This window comes from Sphaerodactylus townsendi, linkage group LG15, assembly GCF_021028975.2.
Source record: "Sphaerodactylus townsendi isolate TG3544 linkage group LG15, MPM_Stown_v2.3, whole genome shotgun sequence".
Classification (NCBI taxonomy): Eukaryota; Metazoa; Chordata; class Lepidosauria; order Squamata; family Sphaerodactylidae; genus Sphaerodactylus; species Sphaerodactylus townsendi.
The window spans coordinates 7004059-7016064 of NC_059439.1; the positions used below are offsets into that span (position 1 = coordinate 7004059).

Sequence of the window (12006 nt, forward strand, 5' to 3'; positions counted from 1 at the left end):
TGGAGATGCTTGGGATTGAACCCAGGACCTTCTGCATACAAAGCAGAGGCTCTTCCACTGAGCCACAGCGCCTCCCCAAGTGGCATACGAAGTCTTTGCCTCCCCGCTCACATTCAGGTTTTATTATTTATTTCTGTAGACATTTAAACACTTGCTTTTTTCTCCCTAGTGGAGACCTGAAATAGCTGACAATTTGGGATCCCACCAGCTCCGTTTTGTCCTCGTGAGAAACCACAACTGGCCCAAGACCATCTGATGAGCTTCCATGGCAAACGATCCTTGCCTGACTCCCTGGCCACTAGTGTCATACTGGCTCTCAGGCAGTAGCCTAGTTCAGGGGATCCCCCACAGGATGCCCATGGGCACTGTGGTGCTCGCTGACCCCTTTTGTGGCACCGGCCAAGTGTTTTCAGGAAGCGGGCAGGGTCACAAGAGGGCTTTTGCCTGGGAAGGCTTCTGACTGACCATTGGAGACTGGGTTGGCTGTGCAAATATTTTTTTAAAAAAATGACAGTACCTGCCACACAGATCAAGGATCTATACTGCGTAATGAAAGTTAAGCTGCAGCAATCATTTTGTGGCTGGCTCCGCCTCCTGCGCCAGCCATTTTGTGACAGCCATTTTGTTGCTTTTCCAACTGCCCCATGTCAGAATGCCAAATGTGCCCATGGACTCAAAAAGACTGGGGACCCGTGGCCTAGTTTCTAATGCCCAACAAGAGATTAATGCAGAGGTGAGAAGGGGTCTTAATTCTTTCTTCTCTACTGATTCCCCACATCCAACTTAGTGTGCCTCATTCAAGGTTAACAGGCCTGGAGAAAAATATTCTGTCTCTTATGGATGTGAGAGTTGGACAAATAAGAAAGCTGACAGGAAGAAAGTGGATTCCTTTGATATGTGGTGCTGGATACTGTGGACAGCCAAAAAGACAAATCAGTGGGTTCTAGATGAAATCAAGCCTGAATTCTTTCTAGAAGCTAAAATGACTAAACTATTCTACTTTGGTCACATGAGGTGTCAGGTTGCCTGTCAACAGACATTAACCACACTCTGATATTGCTAATGGTGGTCTTTATTGAAGATCTATGCAAGGCCATGCACCATACTTTTCCATAGCCAGATCTGAGGAACAAGAGAAAGCCAAAGTGAGCACTTGGGTGAGAAGTAATTGACTAGAACTCTGACAATGAGCAGACAAGAGTCACTGGAAAAGACAATAATGCTAGGAAAAGATGAAGGCAACAGGAAAGGATGATCCAGCATGAGATGGATTGATTCTATAAAGGAAGCCTTAATTTGCAAGCCCTGAGCAAGTCTGTTAACAATAGGATGTTTTGGAGGACATTGATTAAAAGGGTCATCATGAAGTGGGAACGACTTGATGGCACTTAATACACACACACACACACTTTAATAAAAGTTTGATACACAGAAATGGATGGCTGGAGCTTTTCATGGTAGGTAAATAACACCACATGGCACAAAACATCTCATTAAGACTTAATTGAAGGAACATTTTGAGGCCTGTTGGCAACTCTTTCCAAAGCTGCTGTTGGCCCTGTTAGGAAAAAGTTATAGGTTGGAGCTTACAGGCTGATTTATGCTTTAAAAAGAGAAAGGAAAAAGGTCAGAGAGGAACCATGTATTATCAGAAAGCTGTGTCTCGTTAACAGGGTTAGACTAAAATATCGCTTCCTGATGTGTGAACTTTTCTTAAGTGCAGGGATTTAAAACAACACATGAGAACATTTAAATATGGTCTGTCACCTGCAATTGGCCATGGTGGCAGGTGCTGATGGGAATTGAAGTCCATGAACATCTGGAGAGCCACAGGTTGCAGACCCCTGATCCAAGACGACCTGATGCCGATAAGACATCTCTTTGAGATTAGGTTTGATTTCTGTTTGCCGTGTGTTCTGTTTTTAAGGGCAAGAAATCAAGAATCTGGAAGTCTACTCTAGGATTGCCACATCTGGCTTGGGAAATGCCTGGAGATTTTTGGGGGTGGAGCCTGGGGAGGGGTGGGGCTTCCGCAGAGTATACTCCCATAGAGTCTACCTTTCCAAGCAGCCATTTTCTCCAGGGGAATTGATCTTGGTCAACTGGCCACTCTAGATCAGATTCATTGCATTTGTGAGAAGGGACTTTCTAACCTCCCTGCAATCACCTTCCAGAGTCCAAATGCCCTCCCTGCTCAATATGTGTAGACCAGGGGTGTCCAACTCTGGCGGCCCAGATGTTTATGGACTACAGTTCCCAATTGGCCATGCTGGCAGCGACTGATGGGAATTGTAGTCCATGAACATCTGAAACGCCATAGGTTGGCCACCCCTGGTGTAGATCATCTTTACACATACATTAAAAAGATCAGTTCTGGAGTTCTGTTCATCCGAGATGTAAGCAAGCCCAATCTGGATCAGCCGCAGGTTGCAGACCCTGTCCTGGAGAAAGAGATGCTTTGGATGGTGGACTCTGTGGCACTGTACCAGAGGCATATCAGGGGGGATGGCGCCCGGGGACAACCCCTGCCCCCACACTCCCGCGCTCAGGGGTGAGGCTTGGAGTGGGGTTTGAGGGCGGCTTGGATGGGAACTGCAGTGGCAGCAGACCGGCAGCACCCCGAAGCTCCACCCCCAAGGGCCTGGGGAGGGAGGAAGGTGGCCCCGACAGGCACCGTGACAGCAGGCCAGCTTTAGGTGCCTCCCCGGCACCGACCCAGGTTGTGCCTGGGGTCATTTGACCCTACCTGTCCCCATAGGCGGTACACCACTGATACTGTACCCCGCTGAGGTCTCTGTTCCCCCCAGCTCCACCCCACCTCCCCCATCCCCCACCAGATGCCAGGAGGAAACTGGCAACAAAAATCCCTGGAGTTTTGCAGGATGGATCCTGGAGTGACTGGAGTTTGGGGGAACTTCAGAGTTCGATGATGCCATACTGTCCCCCCTCCAGATCACGCATATCAAATAACTGAACCTCAGCCACAAAAAAGTATTTCAATCTACATGTGCTATTTTAATAATAATCACCCAACAAGTCAAAATACAATCAGATGTTCAAAAAGTCCCAAACTAAAATATGATTCCAGAAGTTCATAAAACATCCAAGCAATGATTTGCACAATAATCCATTTTCAAACCACATTGGAATCCAGTCCGTATAAAATCCAAGACTCGCGTCTATATCACATCAGAGACGGGTTCCCCGGTAAATTCCCATTTTGTGATGACAAATCTACTGTTGGATGTAGCAATGTCTAATGTGCAAAGGAACTGAGAAGAAGGCCCAGCAGGGGGCAGAATAGTTGTCAGCTAGAGTGGGCTGCAAAGTTAGTGTCCCCTCTGTCCTTTTGTGTCACCTCTTGTCTGTCCTTAGACTGATACTCTCAGGTCTAATATCCTGCTTCTCCTTGGCATTTAGAAAAGAGACTTTTCCAGTTAGCAAGACACCAGTGTGCTATCCTTCTCTCTTTCCTATTCTAAATGTATTTCCTAATAAATATTTACTTTTTCCCTTTTAATCAGTGTGTTAGCCACTTCTCTGTGCGGTAAACTCCAGTATATACTTCATCAGTACAGTGGTACCTCGGTGTTCGCTGGTAATCCGTCTGGTGACAGTTGGCGAACACCGAAAACGGTGAACGCCAAGGTATGGCGTTTGCGCATGGGCAAACACTGTTTGCGTACGTGCAACGCCATTTGCGCACATGCAACAGCGTTTGCGTAGCCTCCGAAGTTAGCAGAAACTGAGGCTACCAACAACTTCCGAGTGTGGAAGACGGCGGCTGGCACTCGGCGAAACCCGAAGGCAACGAACACTGAGGTACCACTGTATTTATTTTCCCCTTTGTCCAGTATATTTTGGATACACTACTTCATATCACAGTCTGATATTAGCCACATATTGGCCAATTACCCATGGGTCAGCTGCTGCACGCTGGTAGCTGGAGTGCATCAGGACAAGAAATCTTGCCCCAACGCGCATCCTCTTGCCCTGCCTACACATCTTGCTTCCCCCACAGAAAGCAAGAGCCCTTCTGGTGCAACTTTTGGGGCAAGGGCAGGGCAGAGCCAGCCGTGGGCCATTGCTTTCAGAGAGTGCGGCATAGGACTCTGTCTTACAGAAAACAATATGTGGCTAATATCAAACCATGAGAAACCATGAAGTTGTGGGATCATATTTCAGTTGTGGACTTTCTGCACATACGATCCCCTGAAGATGCCAGCCACAGATGCAGGTGAAACTTTTGGAGAAAATGCTACCAGAACACAGTCATACAGCCTGGAAACTACACAACACCCCAGTGATTCTGGCCATGAAAGCCTTCTACAATACAAATGTTCATGTGATTCTAAACTGTTTTGAGGGGTTGGGGGGGGGGGGGATCCTGGGTTCAGGCTCAACTTGACAGAACTGGAAGTCCAGTTCCTCTTCCAGGCTTATAACAGTTCTTGCTTATCATGGGAACTGAAGATCTAACTAGAATGCTCATTTGCATTACAAATGCCTCTCCTTGCTTGATGGCTCATAGATGAATACCAAGGGGATAATGAGCAATGTTAAGCTTGATATATAAAAGCATGGTATCATGGTTAAGGTATCGGACTAGGATCTGGGAAGCCCAGGCTCCAATCCCCACTTGCTGGGTGACCTTGGGGCAGTGTAGAGTAATAGATAAGAGCAGGGGACTCTAATCTGGAGAACAAATTTGATTCCCCACTCCGTCACATGAGGGCAGACTCTTATCTGGTGAACTGGATTTATTTCCCCGCTTCGCCACATGATGCCTGTGGGGTGACCTTAGGCAAGTTACAGTTCTCTCAGAACTCTCTCAACCCCCCTTACCTCACAAGGTGTCTGTTGTGAGGAGAGGAAGGAAAAGACAGTTTGTAAGCCATCTTGAGACTCCTCAAGGAGTCAAAGAGAAAGGCAGGAAATAAATTCAAACTCCTTCTTCTTCTTCTTCTTCTTCTTCTTCTTCTTCTTCTTCTTCTTCTTCGTCGTCGTCGTCGTCGTCGTCGTCGTCGTTGTCGTCGTCTTCACACTGTCAGCTTTGACCCTGGCAAGTATTTGGCTGGGAGACCTCCAAAGAATACTAGGGGCATGATGTGGAGGCAGGCAACAGAAAACCACCTCTGAACATCTCTTGCCTTGAAACCCCTACTGGGTCACCATAACTCAGCTGTGGCTTGATAACAACAACAACAACAACAAAAAGAGATAAAAAATAAAAGGGCCCTCTGTGAAAGGGCAGGGGGTGAGGTAGTGATGCCTGGTGGCTTTCGAGAAGGGCAGACCACTCGCCTTTCTAACAGCCTGCTTGTCAAGGGGTACAGCGTGTAAATACACACCAGGTTTATTTTTAGTTTCCACTTAAACTGAAACAGGGTGGCGGCGGCGGCAGGTGTTTCCTTTCCAGAACCTTGTTAAGGTTTCCCTTCATTCATGCAGTCACCACTTTCCTATCAAGAGCTAATTTGAGAATACGCTGTCTTTTCTGACAGGCCACAGTAGTAATAGCGGTGAAGTATGTTGTGGGGGTGGGGGGAGAGAAATTTGCTGCTTGTAGTAGCAGTGGGGGAATAAGAAGTCAGAGCTCTGGGAAAAGCCTGTAAAGCTCCTTTTGATCTTCTCTTGCAAATCCCCTGTTTCCAGGCAACGGGGAAACACTCTTGGGCTTCTGAGCTGCTTGAACTTTGGTTCCATGCTTGGGAGGGGGAATCCCGGCACTACAAAAGGGAATTAAAAAGGGAGGCTGCTTGCAGAGGGAAGGTTTTAATTGCCGGAACCTCGGTTGACTCATAACTGGGGTTGTTAAGAAACAACGCTCAGTGCTAGGGCTGGCCCCCAGATCTCGCGTTGTGCCTGAAGGTAGAGTGCCCCCCTCTCCAAAATAGATAGCAGGGGGCACAATCTCCTGAGGAAGTTCTCATTGGAACAAAGGAGAACCTCACTTGAATAGCGCAAATGTGGATCTGAAGATGCCAGCCACAGATGCAGACAAAATGTCAGGAGAGAATGCTACTGGAACACGGCCATACAACCTGGAAAACCCTCAACACCCTAGTGATTCCAGCCGTGAAAGCCTTCGACAATACTCTGTGTCTCTCTTTTGCCATTTTCTGCCGCTACCCAGAACTACTGCCTTTCTTTATTTTATGCCAGATCTGACTTCATTCTGTTTAAGTTAGTGCATGTTGAAAAACAACCCAGCTCACATTTGACACAACCGACGCATCATGAGAAGGCTTGAGAAATGGCTCCCTTTGTCCTCAGGGCTTTCTTGGCAGAAGACGAGCAGACGTCCGCAGATGTCTGTCCTCAAATTGCCAAATTAGATTGCATCAAAGAGGCCTGACACAATCTCCCTCTCCGTCTTAGAAGGGCTGAACAAGAGACCGGGTTCCTCGGCCATTACAGGTATGAAGTAGCTTAGCAAAACTAGAGAGATTTTGGTGACTTAAGAACATAAGAACATAAGAAAGAGCCTGTTGGATCAGACCAGAGTCCATCTAGTCCAGCACTCTGCTACTCGCAGTGGCCCACCAGATGCCTTTGGGAGCTCATGTGCAGGATGTGAAAGCAATGGCCTCCTGCTGCTGCTCCAGAGCACCTTGTCTGCTAAGGCATTTGCAACCTCAGATCAAGGAGGATCAAGATTGGTAGCCATAATAGATCGACTTCTCCTCCGTGAATTCTTCTTCTGTCATGAATTGTCCTGGTATCTGCGTGTAAGCGGAAACTGGGGAGAACCTGGAACTATGCTCTGGCTTTTACACAGGACACAGGGTGAATATCCCAAACCTGGCATATGTACTCTGCAATGTGTCATGGGGCCTTTTAAAAGTTTATTATATAGCCATTTAAGTTAGTAGCTGTCATAAGCACTGTGTGAGCACGAATTCCCAAAGTATGAAATCTTGTATACAGCATGAAAGGTAACCCTTGTGCAAATACCACGTCACTACTGACCCATGGAGTGATGTCACATCATGTCATTTCCTGGGCAGACTATGTCTACAGGGTGGTTAGGGGTCATGTACATTTTACCCCATGCAAGCTGAGTACTCATTTTACCAACCTCAGAAGGATGGACAGCTGAGGCATCCTTGGACCCACTACCTGAAACTGGCTTCTGTCAGGATCGAACTCAGGTAGAGCTTTGACTGCCATACTGCAGCAAAATGCTCTGTGCCATAGAGCTCCTATTCTTATGGGGCTCCTACACTTACTAGGAATCACTTCTGCATAAACCTGCATATTGTGCCCTATGTTTTCCTGAATCTTCCGCCAGTGGATTCTAGTGGGTCACCTACTGATCTACCATAGTGAGAGATGGAGGGAAACAATCCCCTTTTCTTTGCTTTGCTCATTTGAACAAAGTCTTCTGAAGGCTCCACCTAGGCTTGCCAGGTCTCCTCTGGCCACCGATGGGAGACGAGGGGAAGGGTTGCCAGATCCAAGTTGGAAAATGGCGGGAAATATGGGAGTGGAGCTTGGGGAGAACAGGGATCTCAGTGGGGCACAGTGCCTTGCAGTCCCCCCTCTGAAACACCCATTTTCTCCACGGCAGCTGCTCTCTGTAGTCTGGAGATGAGTTGTAATTCAAGGGGATCCCCAGGTCCCACCTGGAGGCTGGCATCCCTAGTTCCACCCTGTAAAGAGCAGCAGCTGTTTCTTCCTACAAATTCTCTGTGGAGGCCCCCTCATTATGGGAAAACCTGCTTGAGGAGGTTGGGAAGGTCCCACATGCCTACCCTCGTGCAGAATGCGCAAAACAGAACTGTTCAGGAGAGAATTTTTATAAAAGGATTAGAACTGTAGTGTAATGGAGTAGGTCCCGAGGTCGCTTTTCTGAGGGAATAAATGTGTAGCCTGTTGCAATATTTATCGTACGGAACACTTTGCTTTTACTGCAGTCACCCACCTTTGCCACCTACTTCCTTCATTAAGACATATCAAGCCTCAGACAGCTATGCATTTACACTGTTCTGTAATCTTAATCGTTCTGTAATCTTAATCGTATTGCACTGTATACTGTATTATTCAAGATATCTGACTGAATAATGTTCAGGTTGCCAACCTCCAGGTGGGGCCTGGGGAATTACAACTGATCTCCAGACAATAGAGATTGGTTCATCTGGAGAAAATGTCTCCTTTGGAGGATGGGCTATATGGTGTCCTGGGTTAGACTGCCAGGCAGAGGCCTTGAGTTACAGCAGGTAGCTGAGTCTAGTCAGAGAGTCTGTCAATTTCAGCATCAGAGGTTAGAATACGCAGAGGGTCTGAGGGTCAGAATACACAGAGTCAAAAAGTCAGAGGAAACATTGCAGCAGTCACGTTCTTCATTGGGTGCGGGATGGTATGCTCTGTGAGCCTGCTTAATATAGGGTCTTCCAGCATGTTAGTCTTCATATGGTGGAGACTCTGCTTCCCCCTACTCCAGAAGGTGCTTTCTTGGAGTTAGCAGGCATGCGTTTCTCCGTTTAACTTGCAAAAGCTCCCTGCGTCGCTGCCTCTATTGACATGTGGGCTCAGGTGAGCTAGATGCTTGAGTCTCTGCAGCTGGAGCAGGGCTGGATGCACGGCCTGCTTCTGGAGGCACTTTTGGTTCTGAGTCCTGACCTGCCTGTTGTTCACCCTGTAGAGCCTACAGGGCCCCGGCTGCTCCAAGCCCGCCTTTGTTGATTCCCAATCTGGTCTGGGCTTACTGGACTCCACTCATCCCCTGAGGACTCATCGCTGCCCAGGGGATGGCCCCAACATATCGCCTTATAGTAGGAAGACCATTTGAAGCTTTGGTAAGCTTCCTGGGTGCAGCCATGACCCCAATTGGTAGGGCTCAGAAATTAGAACAGGTCTGGTTGCGTAAGAATTGCAGCTCTCTTCTGCGTGCAGGTTATATGGGACGATGCATGACGTCAGGATGCAGTACATCAGGAGATGTGGATTTGAAACAATCAACGTTTATCCATCTTAGGCCTACGATTGTCCTTACATTTCCATTCTATTTTGGTTCTATGAAAATGAAGAAGAATTTGGATTTACGGCAGTGGTGGGATCCAAAAAATTTAGTAACAGGTTCCCTCGCCAGCCCCCCCTCAGCAAAGGGGGCAGAGGCGTACCTAGGCAAACCTGAGCCCTGGGCAAAACCTGAGTTGAATGCCCCCCCCATGGGCAGCCACCCCACCACGACCCCAAAAAAATTTTTTTGCACCAGGTCATTTCTAAATCATCATCACATTATAGAAAATGCCCCAACTCACAAATCTGAACACAGCAATGGTGAAACACACAGGTTCTTTGATAGAGACTGGTGAGATAAAAGGTCCGAAAGGCTGAGAATCCATGAATTGCAGTACCTGAAAGGGATTAACCCAGTTCAGGGAGTGACATTATTAGTCGCAATTGCTGTAAGGAACCTTCACGTTCAAAGGCAGTATGCCTCTCGGGGAGGCGAGGGCGTGGAGATGGAAAAGCGGACCCAATTAGTAACCCCCTCTCGGCACACACAAATAATTAGTAACCCCCACTCTCGGGAACTGGTGAGAACCTGCTGGATCCGACCTCTGATTTATGGCCTACCTCAAAGGGGAGATTCAAAGGGGCTTACAAACTCCTTTTCCCTCCCTCTCCCCACAACAGACCTTTTGTGAGGTCAGTGGGGCTGAGAGAGTCCTGAGAGAACCAAGGTCACCTAGCAGGCTTCATGCATAGAAGCAGGGAAACAAATCTAGTTCACTGGATGAGACTCCACTGCTCATGTGGAGGAGAGCAGAATCAAACCGGTTCTCCAGAACAGAGTCCGCCTGCTCTTAATCACTATACCTTGCTGGCTCTCTAAATACCATACCAGAAACAGCTCATCCTACAGAATTTGTGCTGTGGATTTTAACATTTGAGAGAGGCTGAGGAAGTTTGAGATTTCTTCTCCCTCCCATATTTTGGTGAGAAAACAGCCATTTCTGACCCCCATTTCTGAGGCCTACTGATATGCAAGCCAAGATATATCATATTATAGGCTAGGACAGTGGTGGCGAACCTATGGCACGCATGCCAGAGGTGGCACTCAGAGCCTTCTTTGTGGGCACGTGCGCACAGAGTTCGTCATGTAGGGGGAGCAGAAAATCACCCACACACACACACACACACACATATCTAGGCTGGCCTTGCTTCTGAGTAAATCCTCCTAGGGTTGTGATTCACCCATTCGAAGCATTGCACGGTTGTTTCACCAAGCTTACTCCTGAGTAATGCGTGCCTCAGAGCAAACCGTTTTGTCTAAACTAAAACCTCAGTATTCAGGTTAAATTGCCATGTTGGCACTTGGCGATAAATAAGTGGGTTTTGGGTTGCAATTTGGGCACTCGGTCTCGAAAAGGTTCACCATCACTGCCTTATACCTTGCTGAAGCTCTCCCCCTGCAAAAAACCCTGGGTTCTACCCCCAAATCTCAAGATATTTCCCTACCAGGAGTTGCAGCCCTAACCATTTTCTTCATTTGTGTCTCTGTAAGAAAGGTGAACTATAAAGATGCCTGTGAATCACCCACGAGGCGCGGTTGCTGCTCGGGGTGGGGAAAAGCGGGACCAGCAGATGCCGCCCCAGTAAGGGCGAGAGGGGAAGGGGAGCCATGCTAGAAATGGGCTAGTGTCACCAGAAGAAAGGAGGGGCAACCCAAGACTTTAAAGGGGCTTGCCCACCTTTGTCCGGGCCATGTGCTTGCCGGTTGACGATTTGCCCACCCACCTCTCCCTAATTTTCTATGTTAATGCATGCTTATTTTGTCATAGCCTAGACGCTTGGCATTTTGGCGCATGTGTATGGCTCTGGAAGGGCAAGGGGAAGGGAGCTGGGGAGCTACGCCTTCCCCTTGGGATCGGCAACAGCGGCAAGAGGCGACCGCCCCTGCTGAACCGGGCCGAAGGGGAACATCTCTGGCCAGGATCGTCTGCCCGGCAGAGCCCCGCAGGAGAATGAAGCTCGGGATGGGGCACCCACCCTGCTGAGCTATAGCACGTTACCCGTATGACCAGATCCAGACCTATGCTTAGCCTCACGCTTCTGCTGAATAAAATGGCTATGGCCAATTTATTACCCCAGCAATGGCGTGGTGTGTATTATTGATAAAGGGCCTCGCACAAAAGAGATCCACCCTCGGACAGCAAATGAAGTAAGGAAAAAAAACCTCTCTGTAACCTAGCATAAAGAGAGCAAGTTAACCGACTATGAATGGATATTGTGTTATCTGAGAATCAAGGTCTCAAGTTATTCACACTAGGAGGTGTGCAGAAAAAATACCACCTTGAGAACAAGAACAGTGAATGACCCAATAAAGTTGCCACCCCCGGACTGGAAAATTCCTAGAGACTAGGAGGACGGAAGCTGAGGGCAGAGGGATTTGGAGAGAGGATGGAACCTCCCTGGGGTGGAGTTCCATAGAGTTCACCCTCCAAACCAGCCATTTTCTCCAGGGGAAATTATTTCTGTAGTGTGGAGATCAGTTGTAATTCCAGGAGGCTTCCAGAGCCCATCTGGAAGTTGGCAACCTTCTCTCAAGAGATATCACAAGGTTTCTTAAAGCAGGACCAGTTGGAACCTGATGACCCCGCTCAAGGTCAGTTCATGTAATGTATGACAAAGCCCCCATCCATGAACTGAGGCCTGCTAATGCTTGACACATCCCACACACACGCCTTTGCAGTTCACACAAAAGATGGTGGCGACTGAAATTCTGTTGAGCGCTGCCTAGGCTGACATCAGCAGCTGCTGTTGGCTTAGTAGGTCACAAGTTTCTGGTCTAGTCTGAAAGCTTTCCTTTCTCTTGAACATGAGGGAAAAGGGGAAAGCAGCCTCTCCCACAATGCTCATTCGGAACAAATTCCAAAACTTTTGTTATTAATGAAATACTTCATATGACGCTGGCCTCTACGTGGGGTTTGAGAAAGAGGATTAGGGAAGGGCTTAAGTGAGAACTGGGGAGGATGTTCCCTTTGAAAATGCAAC

General features: G+C 48.0%; 1 non-coding gene across 1 annotated transcript; it reads right to left on the minus strand.

The window, feature by feature from the left end:
* Positions 1 to 75, minus strand: TRNAT-UGU. The gene has a single exon. It is a non-coding gene; the product is annotated as a tRNA-Thr (tRNA).
* Positions 76 to 12006: the final 11931 nt, after the last annotated feature.